We start from the raw sequence: 17,214 nt of genomic DNA, 5'->3' as shown, positions 1-17,214 counted from the left end.
AGTATCCCTGAATTTAAATACACAGAAGAGGATTAATGAAACACTAAGTTAATTTAGGAACAGAATTACATTATAAGATTTGAACTGGAAACTCACTTCTTAAGTAGCTTAGAAATATATATATATAACATTATGCATTATCTGTATCGTGTGTAAACATTTTATGTATTGTATATATGATATTCCTACGTAGCCATCAGCATGGAGTGCAATGCCGCGATTCGTGGGTATTTAGGGGGCATGGCCTAATGCAGTGAAGTGCCTGCCCCCATTAGAGGCCTGTGCAGTGCGCAGTAATCAGGTAATGTCTCTCCTGCTCAATTCTCCCTCCCTCTCTCACACCTGCTCACTCCCACTCCCTCTATCTCTCCTGCTCCCTCCTTCTTTCCTCTCCCCCCTATCCCACTCCTGCTCAGTCCCACTTCCTCTCTCTCCCTCCCCCCTCTCTCTTTCCTGCTCACTCCCCCCTCTCTCTCCCCTGCCCACTCCCTCCCCATCTCTCCTGCTCACTTACCCTCATTCTCTCTCCCCCTCTCTTTTCTCACTCCACCTCCCCCTCTCTCCTGCTCACTCCCTCCCCTCTCTCCCCCTCACTCCTCCCCCTCTCATTCCCACTCTCTCTGTCTTTATATCTCTTTCTCCTGCTCACTAAAGGTGGGTACACACTATTAGATATATTATTATTATTATTATTATTATTACCAGTTATTTATATAGCGCACACATATTCCGCAGCGCTTTACAGAGAATATTTGGCCATGCACATCAGTCCCTGCTCCAGTAGAGCTTACAATCTATATTCCCTACCACATGTACACACACACACACATTCACGCTAGGGTTAATTTTTTATTGGGATCCAATTGACCTACCAGTATATTTTTGGATTGTGGGAGGAAACCGGAGTACCCGGAGGAAACCCACGCAAGTACGGGGAGAATATACAAACTCCACACAGTTGGGCCATGGTGGGAATCGAACCCATGACCTCAGTGCTGTGAGGCAGTAATGCTAACCATTACACCATCCGTACTGCCCAATTGATCTGCAGATATATCTATGTACGGATCGGGCAGTGTGCTGTGCATACACACAGCCCGATCCGTCGGGGGATTCAGGGCCGGATTAACAATGGGGCGGATGGAGCTGCAGCTCCAGGCCCCCCATCAAAATAGGCCCACTGGATCCCCTGCTGTTGGTAACAGGAAAAAATGTTTTTGCTATTACAGCACATCAGCAGCACTAGACAGCCTCAGAAGTCCTCCCTGCGCCGAAAGATTTCTCTGCTTCTCCCCTGCGCCATGAGACTCACACAGGCGCAGCACCTCCCCTCCACTGGGTACAACAGCAGCAGCCAGCGGTGTACTTGCCTGCCAGGTCGCAAGGTGACAGTGACTTAGCCGCTGGTCCAGTCCTGTGACCCCTCTGCCGTCCCGGCTAGTGGTGCTTGCTAAATGGTAGGGGTTCCCCCCCTCCACCCCCTAGAGGGCGTGGTCACGGGTCCGTGATTAGGCCACGCCCCCAACCTTTCCTGGTTGGTCTGTCTGCTCCTGCTCTGTCGGCATAGCTCAGTCACAGTGACTGGGGAAAACGGGGGAAAGTGAGAGGGCTGTGGGGAACAGGGTATATGTGTTGGCCCTTCCAGGCAGGAGGTGTGTGTAGGGAATGGGATGAACAGGGTGGCTGAGTGTGTGTGTATGGTGACACTGGAGGGGAAATGCTGTGTGGAGGGGGGGGGGGGGGGGGGGAGAGGGAGAGGAGGAGAGGAGGGGGAGAGAGAGCTTGGAGAAACAGGCTTTTCGTGTGTATGTATTTGTATGTGTAGGGTCTGGGGAACAGGCGGTGTGTGTGTGTGTGTGTGTGTGTGTGTGTGTGTGTGTGTGTGTGTGTGTGGGGACTGGTGAACAGGGTGTGTGTAGGGACTTGGGAACAGGCTTTGTGTGTGTGTGTGTGTGTGTGTGTGTGTGTGTGTGTGTGTAGGGACTGGGGAACAGGCTTTGTTTGTGTGTATGTAGGGACTGGGGAACAGGCTTTGTGTGTGTGTGTGTGTGTGTGTGTGTGTGTGTGTGTGTGTGTAGGGACTGGGGAACAGGCTTTGTGTGTGTGTGTGTGTGTGTGTGTATGTAGGGACTGGGGAACAGGCTGTGTGTGTGTGTGTGTGTGTGTGTGTGTGTAGGGACTGGGGAACAGGCTTTGTTTGTGTGTATGTAGGGACTGGGGAACAGGCTTTGTTTGTGTGTATGTAGGGACTGGGGAACAGGCTTGTGTGTGTGTGTGTGTGTGTGTGTGTGTGTGTGTGTGTGTGTGTGTGTGTAGGGACTGGGGAACAGGCTTTGTGTGTGTGTGTGTGTGTGTGTGTGTGTGTGTAGGGACTGGGGAACAGGCTTTGTGTGTGTGTGTGTGTGTGTGTGTGTGTGTGTGTAGGGACTGGGGAACAGGCTTTGTGTGTGTGTGTGTGTGTGGGGACTGGGGAACAGGCTTTGTTTGTGTGTATGTAGGGACTGGGGAACAGGCTTTGTTTGTGTGTATGTAGGGACTGGGGAACAGGCTTTGTGTGTGTGTGTGTGTGTGTGTGTGTGTGTGTGTGTGTGTGTAGGGACTGGGGAACAGGCTTTGTGTGTGTGTGTATGTAGGGACTGGGGAACAGGCTTTGTGTGTGTGTGTGTGTGTGTGTGTGTGTGTGTGTGTGTGTAGAGACTGGGGAACAGGCTTTGTGTGTGTGTGTGTGTGTGTGTGTGTGTGTGTGTGTGTGTGTGTGTGTGTAGGGAGTGGGGGGGGACAGACTGTGTGTGTGGTGATATGGACATGTTGGTGGGGTTGGTTGCATGCAGCGACTCTGGGTTGCTCACATTGACGTCCATAGACGTGATCTGCACGTCTATGGACGCTCAGTCCATGTGCATTCGGCTGCACTATGTGCACTGGGAGGGGCAGCGTTGGAGTGTTGGGGGGGTCGCTGCTCGTCCAGCTCGGGATCCTGCCAGTGGCGGTTTTAGGTGCGGGCTAGCAGGACGGGCACCCGGGTCACTGTGGCCTGAGGCCCCCGCCAGTGCCATCAGCACCCGTCTGCTGCCTGCACCACAGTGCCCCCCACCGCTTCCTGCTCCGGCCGGCCGCCCCCCATCCTGGCCACTTCACGCTGCCTGCACCCCACCGCGGGAGTATGACAAGAACATAGAGCCGGGGGACCACAGGCGCCGAATGGTGAGTGACGGCTAGCTAGCGCAATTTGTATAATGGGCTACCTGTTGCTATGTGTATAAGGCGCTACCTGGTGCAGTTTGTATAACAGGCTCTACCTGGCGACACGTGTATAAAAGGGGCTCCACCTAGCATAACGTGAATAAAAGAAAGGGGTTTACCTGGCATAACGTGTATAAAAGGGGCTCTACATGGCGTATTGTGTATAAGGGGCTCTACCCCTAGTCACAACCACACTGTTGCTGGTCAACCCTCTGCTACGGTACACAGTACGCCCTTCAGAAATTTCAGCTCCAGGCCCATGTGATCCTTAATCTGGCACTGGGGGGATTGACGTCATGAACTGGGCGGGCGGGCGCTCGCGCCCGCCCAGTTCACCTGTCAATCACCGCCGGCCGCCGCAGCATGTGTACGGGCGGTCGGACGACCGCCCCGTACACACACAGCGACGCGCCAATATATCGTTAGATATATTGGCTGTCGGCTGTGCTGCGCGGCCGACGCGATACGTCTGTGAACGACGGAGTTCACAGACGTATCGCCCGTACACACTGGCCGACGGTCCCGCGATGTATCGGCCGTTCAAGAGAACGGCCGATACATCGACCAGTGTGTACGGGCCTTTAGTCTTCCTCTCTCCTGCTCACTCCCACTCTTTCTCTCTCTACCCCTCTCTCCTGCTCACTCCCCCTCCCTCTCTCTCTCCTTGACACTGTCTCTCTTTCCCTATCTCTCTCTCCTGCTTACTCTGCCTCCCTCTCTCTCCTGCTCACCCCCACCCTATCTCTCTTTCCTGCTCACTTCCACTCTCTCTCACCCTGACACTGTCTCTCTCCCTATCTCACTGTCACTGTCTCTCTCTGCCTGATGCTGCCTCTCTCTCTGTCACTTACTCTCTCTCTGACACACACGCTCTCTGCCTGACACCCCCTGTCTCTCTCCCCCTTTGTCTCTCCATGACACACTCTGTCTCTCTCTATTGTTCACCTCTATTGCTCTCCCTCCCTAAGACTCTGTCTCTCGCTCCCCTACTCACTCCCCTCCCTCTCTCTTCCACTCACTCCCCTTCCTCTCTCTCTGTTCAACACCCTATCTCCCTCCCCCTCACACTGTCTCTCCATCTCTCTCTACCTGACACTGTATTTCTCTCTTGCGCGCACTCTCTCTCTCTCTCTCACTCACTCACTCTCCCTCACACTGTAATTTCATTGCTCCGTGCGATGTAATCAATTATTGCATTGTGGATTGATTCAAATTTATCACAGCACATCCACATCCTCAGTTGCAGATGGTGATAAATCGGCCCCTAAGGGAGAGATGTATCAAACCTTGGAGAGAGATAAAGGGGTGTATGTTTTAAGCCTTGGAGAGAAATAAAGTGGACGGAGATAAAGCACTAACGAAGCAGCTCCTGTCATTTTTCAAACACAGACTATATAACATGGCAGTTAGGAGCTGATTGGCTGGTACTTTTGTCTATGTCCACTTTAGCTCTCCTCAAAATTTTATACATCTCCCTCACCTACTGAAGTAAGTCCTAGTAGCAGCTGTTTCTGAAAGCACATTCCTGTCAAATATCCAACATACGAATGTGTAGTAAGCAGCAAAAGAAAGTCCATTTTGCCAACATATACCACAACATACAAAAAAAATAACTTTGTGAAACTTTCTACAAAAATCAACACAATACCTTCCTGTGATTGTCCATAAAATGACTCCCTATACACCTCACAAATCATATGACATTCCAGATACTAGAATGTACTACACAGTCCACCAGAGCCCATACCTTAGGCAAGCAATAATTCTACCTGTTGTAGGCTCCTGTCCAGTGGCGGATCCAGGGGGGGGGGCACTCGGGCCCGTGCCCCCCCTGTCATTTGTGGCCCCCGTACCCCCCAGCGTCGGCGCCGCACAGGGAGATGACGGGCGCCCGCTGAGATTGTGTTACTAGTGGGCGCCCGTCTCCCTGCACAGCGGCATCCGGAGGCAGGAGCTCAGTACTGAGCTCCGGCTTCCGGCGCTGTCACTGTGCGGAGTGCGCTATGGGAGAGACGTCAGTCATGACGTCTCTCTCATAGTGCTGACTGAGGAGCGGATGCCCAGGGAGGAGGGGCTTGGTAAGTATGTTCTATTTTCTCTTCCTCAGTGCAACGGGGGCATCTACTGGGGGCAAACTACGGGGGGGGGACATTACTGAGGGGCATCAACAAGGGAAATTACTACTGGGTGGGGGGGGCATTACTACTGGGGGCATTATTACTGGGGGAGCATCTACTGGGGGCATTACTACTGGGGGGCATCAACAAGGGGCATTACTACTGGGGGGGCATTACTACTGGGGGCATTATTACTGGGGGGCATCTACTGGGGGCATTACTACTGGGGGGCATTACTAATGGGGGCAAACTACTGGGGGACATTATTACTGGGGAACATCTACTGGGGGCAAACTACTGGGGGACATTATTACTGGGGGCCAACTACAAAGGGGCTAACTACTGGGAACAAACTACAGGAGGGCATTACTACTGGCGGCGTAACTACAGGGGCATTACTACTGGCGGTGTAACTACAGGGGCATAACTACTTGGGGGCTAAACTACAGTGGGGCATAATACAGGGGCCAAACTACTGGGGGATAACTACAGGGGCCAAACTACTGGGGGCATTACTACTGGGGGCTAAACTACAAGGGGGGCATAACTACAGGGGCTAAACTACAATGGAGCAATCTACAGGGGGGCATTACTACTGGTGGCTAAACTACAAGCAGGCAAACTACTGGGGTCATTACCACTGGGAGGCTAAACTAAAGGGGGGGGGGTAAACTACTGGGGTCATAACTGCAGGGGCATTACCACTGGGGGCATAACTACTAGAGCACTAAATGACTGGGGGCATTACTACAGGCAACATTACTACTGGGGGCAATACGGGCATTGCATAAGGGGCACCACTACTATGGGATCTATATAAGGGGCACTACCAGTACAGTGTACATTGCATAATGAGCGCTACAACTGTGGGCATTGTATAAGAAGCGCCACCTCACATGCACCGAAGCCGCACGCAAATGTACTTGCCCCTTCCATGGTGCCCCCCCTATCATTTTCTTCTGGATCCGCCCTTGCTCCTGTCTCAGGTTCTGGAGAATAGGGAGGGGGCTGTTTCCTTTCCAATTGGTTTTTCTTCCCATCTATAGTGAGGAGTTAAATTTAGTTCAGTAAAGTGTTTCTGTGCAGAGAGCTGATTTCATGAGCTACGACCTTCAGCTATTTCTACTGTGACACATACACATAGTATTAGTGGATAGGGTCTATTTATACAGAAGTTCTGGGTGCAATTTAGTTTTTGTTTTATCACCAGTGACTTACAGCTCACACACCTGTGAACACCTACAGCATACTATACCACATGGCTATCCCAAGCTGTTTCTGTGCCCCTGCTTCTCCCATAAAAAGTATATTCATGACACAAGTTTATCTCCAAACAAAATAGAATAGTGCAATCACTTAATTTCTGTTTCGGGAACCCAGCTTCATTCTGCATATGCACAGTCTGTTAACTATGTGAACAGAGAAGCTCTGGAGTGTACCCTATAGGCTACAGTGGATAACGCCACCTGAAGATTGCGTTAGCCACCAGGGCCAAAAATTCCACAATTACGAAAGTTACAGGGGACGCCAGATGATATGTCCAATATGTGCTGTGGTCCAACCTGTATATACATTCGGGGGGAAACTTTAATATTTGCAGGTACCCCCTACAAAAACAAAAAATGGCTGTGTTCAGGAGGTAGTCTGCAAATATTACTTGATATATTGGCCTATATAAAAAAAAACTATAATAAAGTACACATACAGTACCTCTTTGGAAATGTGACTGTGGTAATATGGCAGAGATGGAGAACCTTCTATCTAGAAGTACTCATTATTTGGTGAGGAATGTGGAGGAGAGAGTCAGTACAGGGGTGGAGCTCCAAGACCAGAACGTGTCTGTGGAGAGCCCATATAGGTCCTATTAGAATACAGAGGCAGGGCTGTAAACCATAGACAGGCTCATTGACACATTCTTTAAGTGTTTATGCAGAATTCACAGTCATGCTCATGTTGTTTTAACCCTTTATAGTAAAACTACCTCATGTTGTTTGTTTGCTATATTTAGAGCATTGCCCAGTATAGTCAGAATGTCATGTGGGTTAAGGCTATTACACCATTTATTTGGTATGTGCAGCTCTACTGGTATATTGTCAGCTCTACTGAGTCATGGGAAAACCAACCTTATACTATGGCACACTGATTCTGTTTCTTCTTATAAATCTATATTTTACAGTTTTAAACTAGATTTTTTTACATATCAAGAACATTATGCTATACACATGTTGAAGAAGACATGCAGAAATTACACTGTGATATAGATAAAGAACAAAAATATTTTATTGCAGTAACTTTTTTTTAATTGTTGTAAATTGCATCAATGTTTACACACTATGGGGGTCATTCCGAGTTGATCGGACCAAGCAACTTTTTGCTGCTGGTGCGATCAACTAATCTCCGCCTATGGGGGAGTGTATTTTAGCATAGCAGGGTTGCGTTCGCTTGTGCAGCCCTGCTATGCTAAAAAAGTTTCACTCAAAACAAGACCAACCCTGCAGCTACTTACCCAGTGTGAGTACCCAGCGATGAAGGTCCCGGCCGTGATATCAGACATCCGCCCTCCGTTCTCCTGAACACGCCTGCATTTCTCTTACCACTCCCCTAGAACGTCTGGAAACGAAGAACCGCTGCGTGTGAACGGGTCGGAATGACCCCCCTATGTTCACAATATATATACATTAACTTTTTGTTTTTTGAATTCCATCTTCATTGAAACCACTACTGAGTACTTTTCTGCAGCAACCTCTGGTCCACACACGCACTGGACCTAGGTGGAGTGGTTTGCACTGATGCAGCTGGTGTGCTGATTTAACTGGTGTCTGTGGAAGTAGATGGGGCAGGTAAAGTGGGACAAGAGTATATGTTGGAATTGTGGGTGATGGGCCTAATTCAGACCTGATTGCAGCAGCAACATTTTTCTCTAATGGGCAAAACCATGTGCACTGCAGGTGGGGCAGATGTAACATGTGCAGAAAGAGTTAGATTTGGGTGGGGTGTGTTCAAACTGAAATCTGAATTGCAGTGTGAAAATAAAGCAGCCAGTATTTACCCTGCACAGAAACAATATAACCCACCCAAATCTAACTCTCTCTGCACATGTTATATCTGCCCCCCTTCCCTACAGTGCACATGGTGTTGCCCATTAGAGAAAGATTTTGCTGCTGCAATCAGGTCTGAATTAGGCCCTAAGCCTTTATGTTTTTCCAAGGGAGAATTACCTGTTATTTCATCATCATCATCATCATCATCATCATCATCACCACCACCACCACCACCACCACCACCACCACCACCACCACCATCATCTTATTGTGCATGGTGTGGACCCTGTGATAAACCTATGGATTTAAGTATGACACTGTTTAGATATTATTGGTACAGGTTTTCTTTTTGCTCAACTGTTGTACAATGTATTATGTCTGTTTAACCTTTTATGACCCATTTCATGTTTCTGGTGATGACACTGGTAAAGTAGATGAATAAGGCACTAAGTAAAACCCCCCTCCCGAAAAAATAAAAAATAATTATATATAATTTGGTCATTTTTATTTTTAATACAAAAAAGCATTGTAGCTCATGCACCAAAACATTGTGATTCATTCTAATTACATATATTTTGATACTCTAGCATCTGCTGGAACATTTTCACAGTATTTTCGGACATTTAAATGGACATTGGGATTTGAATGACAACAGTCATCACAATACAGTCTACGCAATACATTTTTTAATAATGTCCATTTAAATGGACAAGGTAATGTATGTCACATTTGTTAAACACTACAAATATGCTTATATTGAAATAAAGGGCCTAATTCTGAGTTGATCGCAGCAGAAAATGTGTTAGCAGTTGGGCAAAACCATGTGCACTGCAGGGGGGACAGATATAACATGTGCAGAGAGAGTTAGATTTGGGTGGGGTGTGATCTTTCTGCACATGTTATATATGCCTCCCCTGCAGTGCACATGGTTTTGCCCAATTGCAAACAAACTTGCTGCTGCGATCAACTCAGAATTACCCCCAATGGCCCTCATTCCGAGTTGTTCGCTCGGTAATTTTCTTCGCATTGCAGCGATTTTCCGCTAATTGCGCATGCGCAATGTTCGCACTGCGACTGCGCCAAGTAAATTTGCTAAGAAGTTTGGTCATTTACTCACGGCATTACGAGGTTTTTTCTTCGTTCTGGTGATCGTAATGTGATTGACAGGAAGTGGGTGTTTCTGGGCGGAAACTGTCCGTTATATGGGTGTGTGTGGAAAAACGCTGCCGTTTCTGGGAAAAACGCGGGAGTGTCTGGAGAAACGGGGGAGTGGCTGGGCGAACGCTGGGCGTGTGTGTGACGTCAAACCAGGAACGAAACTGACTGAACTGATCGCAGTGGCAGAGTAAGTCTCGAGCTACTCAGAAACTGCTAAGAAATTTCTATTCGCAATTTTGAGAATCTTTCGTTCGCAATTTTGCTAAGCTAAGATTCACTCCCAGTAGGCGGCGGCTTAGCGTGTGCAATGCTGCTAAAAGCAGCTTGCGAGCGAACAACTCGGAATGAGGGTCTATGTTGGGTATACTCACCATACTGAGGTTGGGAGAGCCACCTTCTGTGCCAGACACTGTTCTCCTCTCCTCATGGATTTTCTCTTTCACCCGTCTTTTGATAGATGTGATCTTTTTGTGCAGTTTTCCACATTTTGTTTTAATTTTAACACCTGCATTTACAGCTTTGTCCCTGCCCCCAGCTGATGTTTTGCAGACATTAATGTTTTGACAGCTTTGTCTCCCAAAACACATTTTTACTGATGCGAGATAATGCATTATATTAGATCAGGCATGTCCAAACTGCGGCCCTCCAGCTGTTGAGAAACTACACATCCCAGCATGTCCTGACACAGCATTAGCATTCTCTGACAGCAAAACTATGTCAGGGCATGCTGGGATGTGTAGTTTCTCAACAGCTGTAGGGCCACAGTTTGGACATGCCTGTATTAGACCATAATTTTCCTCGTAGGTAATTCTGACATTTGTGTCAGGTTTTGTCTTGGTAGACAAAGTAGTCACCTGTCTCCCTGACATCTCTGCTATTTGGGATTGTCTACCTTTTCATACCTCTCAACATATGAATACCCGAAAACGAGACTCCCGCGTGCGTGTCTGAAAAGGGTGTGTGACCGGTGTGAAATGGGGCCTGGCTTCATGACTGCCGCAATCGCAAGCCACGCCCCTCTTTTCCGTCACTAAGGAGGAATGCCCAGCTCTCTGTCTCCATTGAATAGACGCTGTGCGCATGTGCACACCATCTATTCAACGCTGCTCTGCTAAGCAGAGCAGCGAGTGACAGAAGCCTCCCAACTGCCCCCCCCCCCCCCCACCACCACCACCGCAGACACTTTGACCCGCCGGTGGGACATCAGTATAGTCCCAAAAAATGGGGACTGTCCCACGGAAATTTTGACATTTGGGAGCGATGTCTTTTCCTTACAACTATCCCTGTCCTCATACACTCTCTTTCCATCAGGCATCCTAATAAATAAGACAACACAGTGAAAAAAATCCAAGCATAATACATCAGACTGCTACAGCGGAAAGGGCAATAAACTAGAGACGTGTGTAGGCCCCCATGTTTTAATTTGGATTCTAAATTATCATCATGTTTTGGATTTCTTTAAAAGATAAAAAAGCTAAAATTATGTAACTTGGATACTAGTATACAGTATTTCAGCCCACACTCTCCATACACTCTCCTGTGTGAAATCGCACGTGAAATCATGAGGGAGGAACTTACAGTACATGCAATCCAAAACACCCAAGATCTGATTCTGAGATCCAAGATCCGAACTTGGGGCCTAATTCAGACCTGATCATAGCTGTTCTAAATTTAGCACATCTACGATCAGCCACACAGGCATGCGGAGGGACGCCCAGCACAGGGCTAGTCCGCCCCGCATGTCAGGCCCGACTTCCCCCGCACAAGTACAAAAGCATTGCGCTTTTGAACTGTAGGAGTAGCTCCCAACCATCACAGACCCTGCGCGCTGGCAGGAGCTACTCATCACTGTGAGGGTCGCAGCAGCTGCGTGTGACGTCAGGCAGCCTCCACAGCCCGCCCCCCAACAGTCCAGGCATGCATGCATTGCCCGGACCGCGCCCCCTAAAAGGCGGCCAAATGCCGCCTGCCCACCCCCTCCCGCTCAGCAACAGGGCTGAGATGGCCGCCGGCTGTCTGGCATGCGCCGGCGCACTGCGGCGCCGGCTCATGCGCAGTTCTGACCTGTTCGGCTGCTGTGCGAAAACGCACAGCACTGATCAGGTCTGAATTTGGCCCTTGGTGGGATGACCCAAGCAGGGACTGTTCTACTTGAAACCCCAATATTCAGTTGTGTTCAGTTTTAATCAAAACTGTACTTCTGATCTTTACAATAAACAACAATTTGTAAAGCAGTTTACAACAATCCACTAATATTTCCTCTCCCTGCTCTCTCCACAACCACTAACTCCTTAATCCCTTATCAACTAATAAAAGGTAGCACACATCCTCATCATCAATCGTTGGAGAGTGACAGAGTGGAGAAGTTGAACATGGCATCCAATCATTTTCTGTCATTTATCTAGCAGTCTATGAAATGACAAAAGTTGATGGATTGTTTTTTTTGCAAAGTCGCCACTTTATGACTCTCCAATGCTTGATACATCTCACCTATAGTGTAGATGATGTGGAATTTTTAAGTGGTTGGAAAGTGAATAAACATATCAGCATTCCAACAGCAATCCAGTGTTTTGGCTAGATTGAAACTGCTGTTCAACAGTGGCAATTTCATTGTAACCCTCCAAATAACATTATAATACATTTCATGGATTGATGGATAAAATTGCTGGTGAGACTGTTTAATATAGTCACTTCTTGGTCATTGCTATGAAAGATTAAACCAAATTGCACTGCACACTATTAAGTATAATGTAAATAAACCAGGGACCTGAAATGTACACAAGCACCAAGGCATGGTGCATGTTGGATCAAATATCTCCAACCCAAGAGGGAGTAAATAACAGCCCAAGTGGGAGTAAATAACAGCCCAAGTGGGAGAAAATAACAGCCCAAGTAGGAGAAAATAATAGCCAGAGTGGGAGTAAATAACAGCCCAAGTGGGATTAAATACTAGTAGCCAAAGTGGGATTAAATAATAGCCAAGGTGGGAGTAAATAACAGCCCAAGTGGGAGTAAATAATAGCCAAAGTGGGAGGAGGAGGAAACAGCAAAGCTCCTAGAAGGCTGTGCTTGTTTTTGAAACAGTAGCATGATACTATGGAGTACATAGCCCAAGATATGGGAACCTCCAATTTTTCTTGTCTCTAAATGTGCAAATTTTCATGTGCTGTATACTATCATATTATAGCACTATTGATATTTACATAAGCTAGTAATTAATAATAGATTTATATTACATATGAGACAGGAGAATAACTGGGACTGTAAGGATTTTCATAAATATGTGAATTTTCCGACAGTTAATCCCTTTTGAGGTTAAACTGGTAGATGCTTCTGGAGGGACTTTTTCTGAGTTAATTGAAGCATATATTTTATTGATTTTATAAATGTATTAACATTTACTTATATGGCGCAAGCATATCCCATTGTGCTTTTCAATTGCGAACAAAGCAGAAATGACACAACAGAGGGTAAAAACAGACACAAAGATTTAAGAGGGCCTTGCTTGCAAACTTACAATCTATTAGGAAGTAAGAATTTTATATAAAAGGATAAGTTCTACATATTGCTCCAGGCTGATTTCAGGTTCTTTATGGACTGTGTACTCAAGTAAAGTTGGGTTTGGCCTACTGCCCAACTGTCCCGTTTTCGGTGTTACAGTCACACTCCTCTGGGACTATCTCACCCATGGCCGTAGTGTCCCATTGGGGCGGGGAAGTTTGGAGGGGCAAGATCCCTGCTGCTCTGTATAGAAAATGGGGGCATGTGCGAGGCCCCCTTTACATGAGGGTCTGCCCCTTTTTCTGATGCATGCGTCGGAGCTCATTGGGTCCTGATATCATGAACAGCTATTTTGTAAGGCATGGGCTGGTGGTATCCGTGTGTTGTGTCAGTGTAGAATGAGAAGATCTGGAAAGTCATGAGGGGATGTAATTAAGTAGAATACTGGTTATGGAAGTTAGGTGGTTGGTTTTGTAATTTGATAACTTGCCTGAAGAGGATGATTTTCAAGGAATGCTTGAAGATTTGGAGACTAGACGAAAGGGAGGGCAATCCACAGAATAGTGCAGTCCAAAAGAGTCCAGTAACTGTGAATGTCAGTAAGTAATGTGTGTTGATGAGAGATGCAGATCTTGGGCAGAGAAGATTTATTGAGATAGGAAAGTGGTTCCCAAACCTAGAGTATCAGAATTTTTTTCATGGCACCCCTAGGCCAAAAGTTTCTAATTGAGAAAGTTAGAAAAAAATATTAAATTAAGTCAATTATGTTTATATGTTATCCTTAGGTTCAATTGTGTGGCGAGGGACAGGATTTGCTTCTGTTTGACCACATATTTTATGATTGACAGTCACAAGCACTAGTTTTGCCTATTACATTGACAATAAATAGTTGGATCACCAACCTGAGGCACCCCTGCAAGTGTCCCTTGGCACTCCAGGGTGCCGCGGCACACAGTTTGAAAACCAGTGAGATAGGAGATGTTTTGTGATAAAGAAATGTATTTTAGTGTAATTTAATTGATGCCGTTTTTAATTGAGTGTTAAGTGTATGTGTAATTGGTAAAAGATTGTGGCTGAAGTGCTTTGTTGTTTTGGGCTCCCACAAATTACTTTTTGGAATGACTATCTCTGATCACTATTAAGTAGTTTGATGTTGAGGATGTCGTCGGTGGAGATTGCATGGGCTGGTCCAAACTGCTGGTAACTGATACTGGACTGCTTGTTATTATTTTACAAATTATTATAATTTTGTCAAAAAAATGTCATGAACCCTCCGCAAATTATGTAACACGGAGAAGGTGCCTAGATAGCTAACGTACCTACCTCTACTATATACCTGGGCTTCACAATGATTTTCTTTTTAACACAGGTAAGAACTGCTGCCATTGGTGGCTGACTTACATAAACAACATCCTCATCATCTTCATGATCAACAATATCCTCATTGGCATCAGATTGTACACAAATACCCCCTTATCCTGTTGCATTTCCACACTGGCATACTCAAGTTTTATTATATCATCATCATCATCATCATCATCATCATCATCATCATCATCATCATCACCATCTTTACTTGTACTGCTTAGCCCAGCATTTGCAGAACGCTCAGAAATGGTGGAAGGCGGCTTCTCTATAAGTACAGTATAGTAGCAGCAATGTCAGACTTACACATAGCTAACGTGGATTTATTTTTAACAACTGACAACAACTTCACACTGCGACTCATAGCAATTATATTAATAACTCAGTGACAGGTTTTTTTTTACATTTTGGGGGTTTTATATGTATATTTATTTACATAATGCTGTGAATCACTGCTCTTATAGTAATGGTGGCACATACACCAGTGTGCACCAATAAATGTTTATGAATGAACCACATTAGGTAGGGTTGATGTGAAATGCGGACACCACCTTAGGAAGAAATTGCTGATTAGTCCCGAGTTCAGCTCTGTCCTCATGGAAAATTAAGTAGGGGCTCTTGTAAGACAACGCCCCCAGCTCAGACACACGTCTTGCTGAAGCCAAGGCCAGCAGTGTGACGGTCTTCCACGTAAGGTACTTTACGTCTACCTCCTGTAACGGTTCAAACCAGTCCGATTGGAGGAAGTGTAGCACCAAATTTAGATCCCAAGGTGCCATGGGAGGCACAAAGGGAGGTTGGATGTGCAGAATACCTTTCAAGAACGTCTGTACCTCAGGGTGAGAAGCCAATTGTTTCTGAAAGTAAAGAGACAAATCTGAAATCTGGACTTTAATGGAGCCTAGACGTAGGCCAACATCCACTCCCGACTGCAGAAAAAGCAGGAAACGTCCCAGATGAAATTCCACAGCAGAAAATTGTCTGCTTTCACACCAAGAGACATATTTCTTCCATATACGGTAGTAATGTTTAGACGTTACCCCCTTCCTGGCTTGGATCATAGTTTGGATGACCTTGTCAGGAATCCCTCTCCTAGCTAGAATCAGCCATTCAACTCCCATGCCGTTAAACGCAGCCATGGTAAGTCTTGATAGATGAATGGGCCCTGCTGCAGAAGATCCTTGCGAAGAGGTAGAGGCCACGGATCTTCGATGAGCATCTTAAGAAGATCCGCTTACCAGGCCCTTCGAGGCCAGTCCGAAGCAATGAGGATTGCTTGAACCTTTTCCTTTTTTATTCTTTATATAATTCTGGGGATCAGAGGAAGTGGAGGAAACACGTACATCAGCTGGTAGCCCCCGGGAGTTGTCTACCGCCACTGCTTGTGGGTCCCTCGATCTGGAACAATACTGCTTGAGCTTATTTTTGAGTCGATAGGCCATCATGTCAATCTGTGGATATCCCCACTTACACGTCAACCACCGGAACACCTCCGGGTGAAGGCCCCACTCCCCCGGGTGCAGGTCGTGTCTGCTGAGGAAGTCTGCTTCCTAGTTGTCTATCCCGGAATGAAGATCGCCGACAATGCCACAGCGTGTTTTTCAGCCCAGAGGAGAATTCTTGACACCTCTGACATTGCTGCTCTGCTTTTCGTTCCACCCTGTCGGTTTATGTACGTTACCGCCATCACATTGTCTGACTGGACTTGAATGGCCTGATTCCAAAGTAGAGATGAGGCCTGCAGAAGGGCGTTGTAGATAGCCCTGAGTTCCAGGATGTTTATTGGAAGGACGACATCCTGACTTGACCATCTTCCCTGAAACTGCACCCCCTGGGTGACTGCTCCCCAACCTCTGAGGCTTGCGTCTGTGGTTAGCAGAATCCAATTCTGAATCCCGAACCTCCGACCCTCGACGAGGTGAGAAGTCTGTAGCCACCACATAAGGGAGATCCTGGCTCTTGGCGACAGACGGATCCTCTGGTGCATGTGAAGATGTGATCCGGACCATTTGTCCAACAGATCCAGCTGGAAGGGCCTCGCATGAAACCTTCTGTACTGAATCTCCTCGTAAGAGGCCACTATTTTCTCCAGAAGGCGAATGCACAGATGCACAGAGATCCGGGTTTGCTTCAGGACAGCCAGAACCATTGACAGGATTACCATAGCCTTTTCCAAGGGAAGGAACACTCTCTGAGACTCTGTGTCTAGTATCATTCCCTGGAAAGGAAGCCTCTGTGTCGGTTTCAGGTGAGATTTTAGTAGGTTCAGAATCCACCCATGATCCAGGAGTAGTCTGGTTGAGAGGCCAATGCTGTCCAACAGCCACACCCTTTGACGGTGCCTTTATCAGATGATCATCCAGGTATGAAATTATGTTCACTTCCTGTTTGCGGAGTAGAAACATCATCTCTGCCATAACTTTGGTGAACACTCTCGGTGCCTTGGAGAGACCAAATGGCAGGGCCTGGAACTGGTAGTGACAGTCCTGCAGTGCAAACCGTAGAGAAGCCTGATGAGGTGGCCAGATCGGAATGTGAAGGTACGCATTCTTGATATCCAGGGACACTAGAAATTCCACCTCCTCCAGACCTTAGATCATTGCTCTCAGAGACTCCATCTTGAATTTGAACACTCGTAAATACGGGTTCAATGACTTGAGGTTCAGAATCGGCCTCACCAAACCATCCGTTTTCGGTACTACAAACAGGTTGGAATAGTACTCCTTGTTTTGCAGATGAGGTGGAACTGGAACAATGACCTGTGTCTGTACCAGTTTTTGAATGGCGTT

The 17,214-nt window shown here is 46.9% G+C and overlaps 1 protein-coding gene across 9 annotated transcripts in view; it reads right to left on the bottom strand.

The window, feature by feature from the left end:
• C3H10orf71 (chromosome 3 C10orf71 homolog) overlaps positions 1-17,214 on the bottom strand; it is a 265,025-nt gene that overhangs the window by 174,220 nt on the left and 73,591 nt on the right. For 2 of the 9 annotated variants that reach the window (XM_063958593.1, XM_063958597.1), the window contains one exon: positions 6,288-6,400. The exons of 5 other annotated variants lie outside the window; for them this stretch is intronic. The gene's annotated coding sequence lies outside the window, so the exon portion shown is untranslated. Of the gene's footprint in view, positions 1-6,287; positions 6,401-7,070; positions 7,186-8,597; positions 8,699-17,214 lie in introns of those variants that run through there. 2 more of the 9 variants (XM_063958598.1, XR_010243622.1) reach the window with 2 other exon arrangements.

The sequence above is a fragment of the Pseudophryne corroboree genome, chromosome 3, assembly GCF_028390025.1.
Source record: "Pseudophryne corroboree isolate aPseCor3 chromosome 3, aPseCor3.hap2, whole genome shotgun sequence".
Classification (NCBI taxonomy): Eukaryota; Metazoa; Chordata; class Amphibia; order Anura; family Myobatrachidae; genus Pseudophryne; species Pseudophryne corroboree.
The sequence above is the reverse complement of the archived record's forward strand: the minus strand, read 5'-3'. Positions and strand labels throughout refer to the sequence as shown.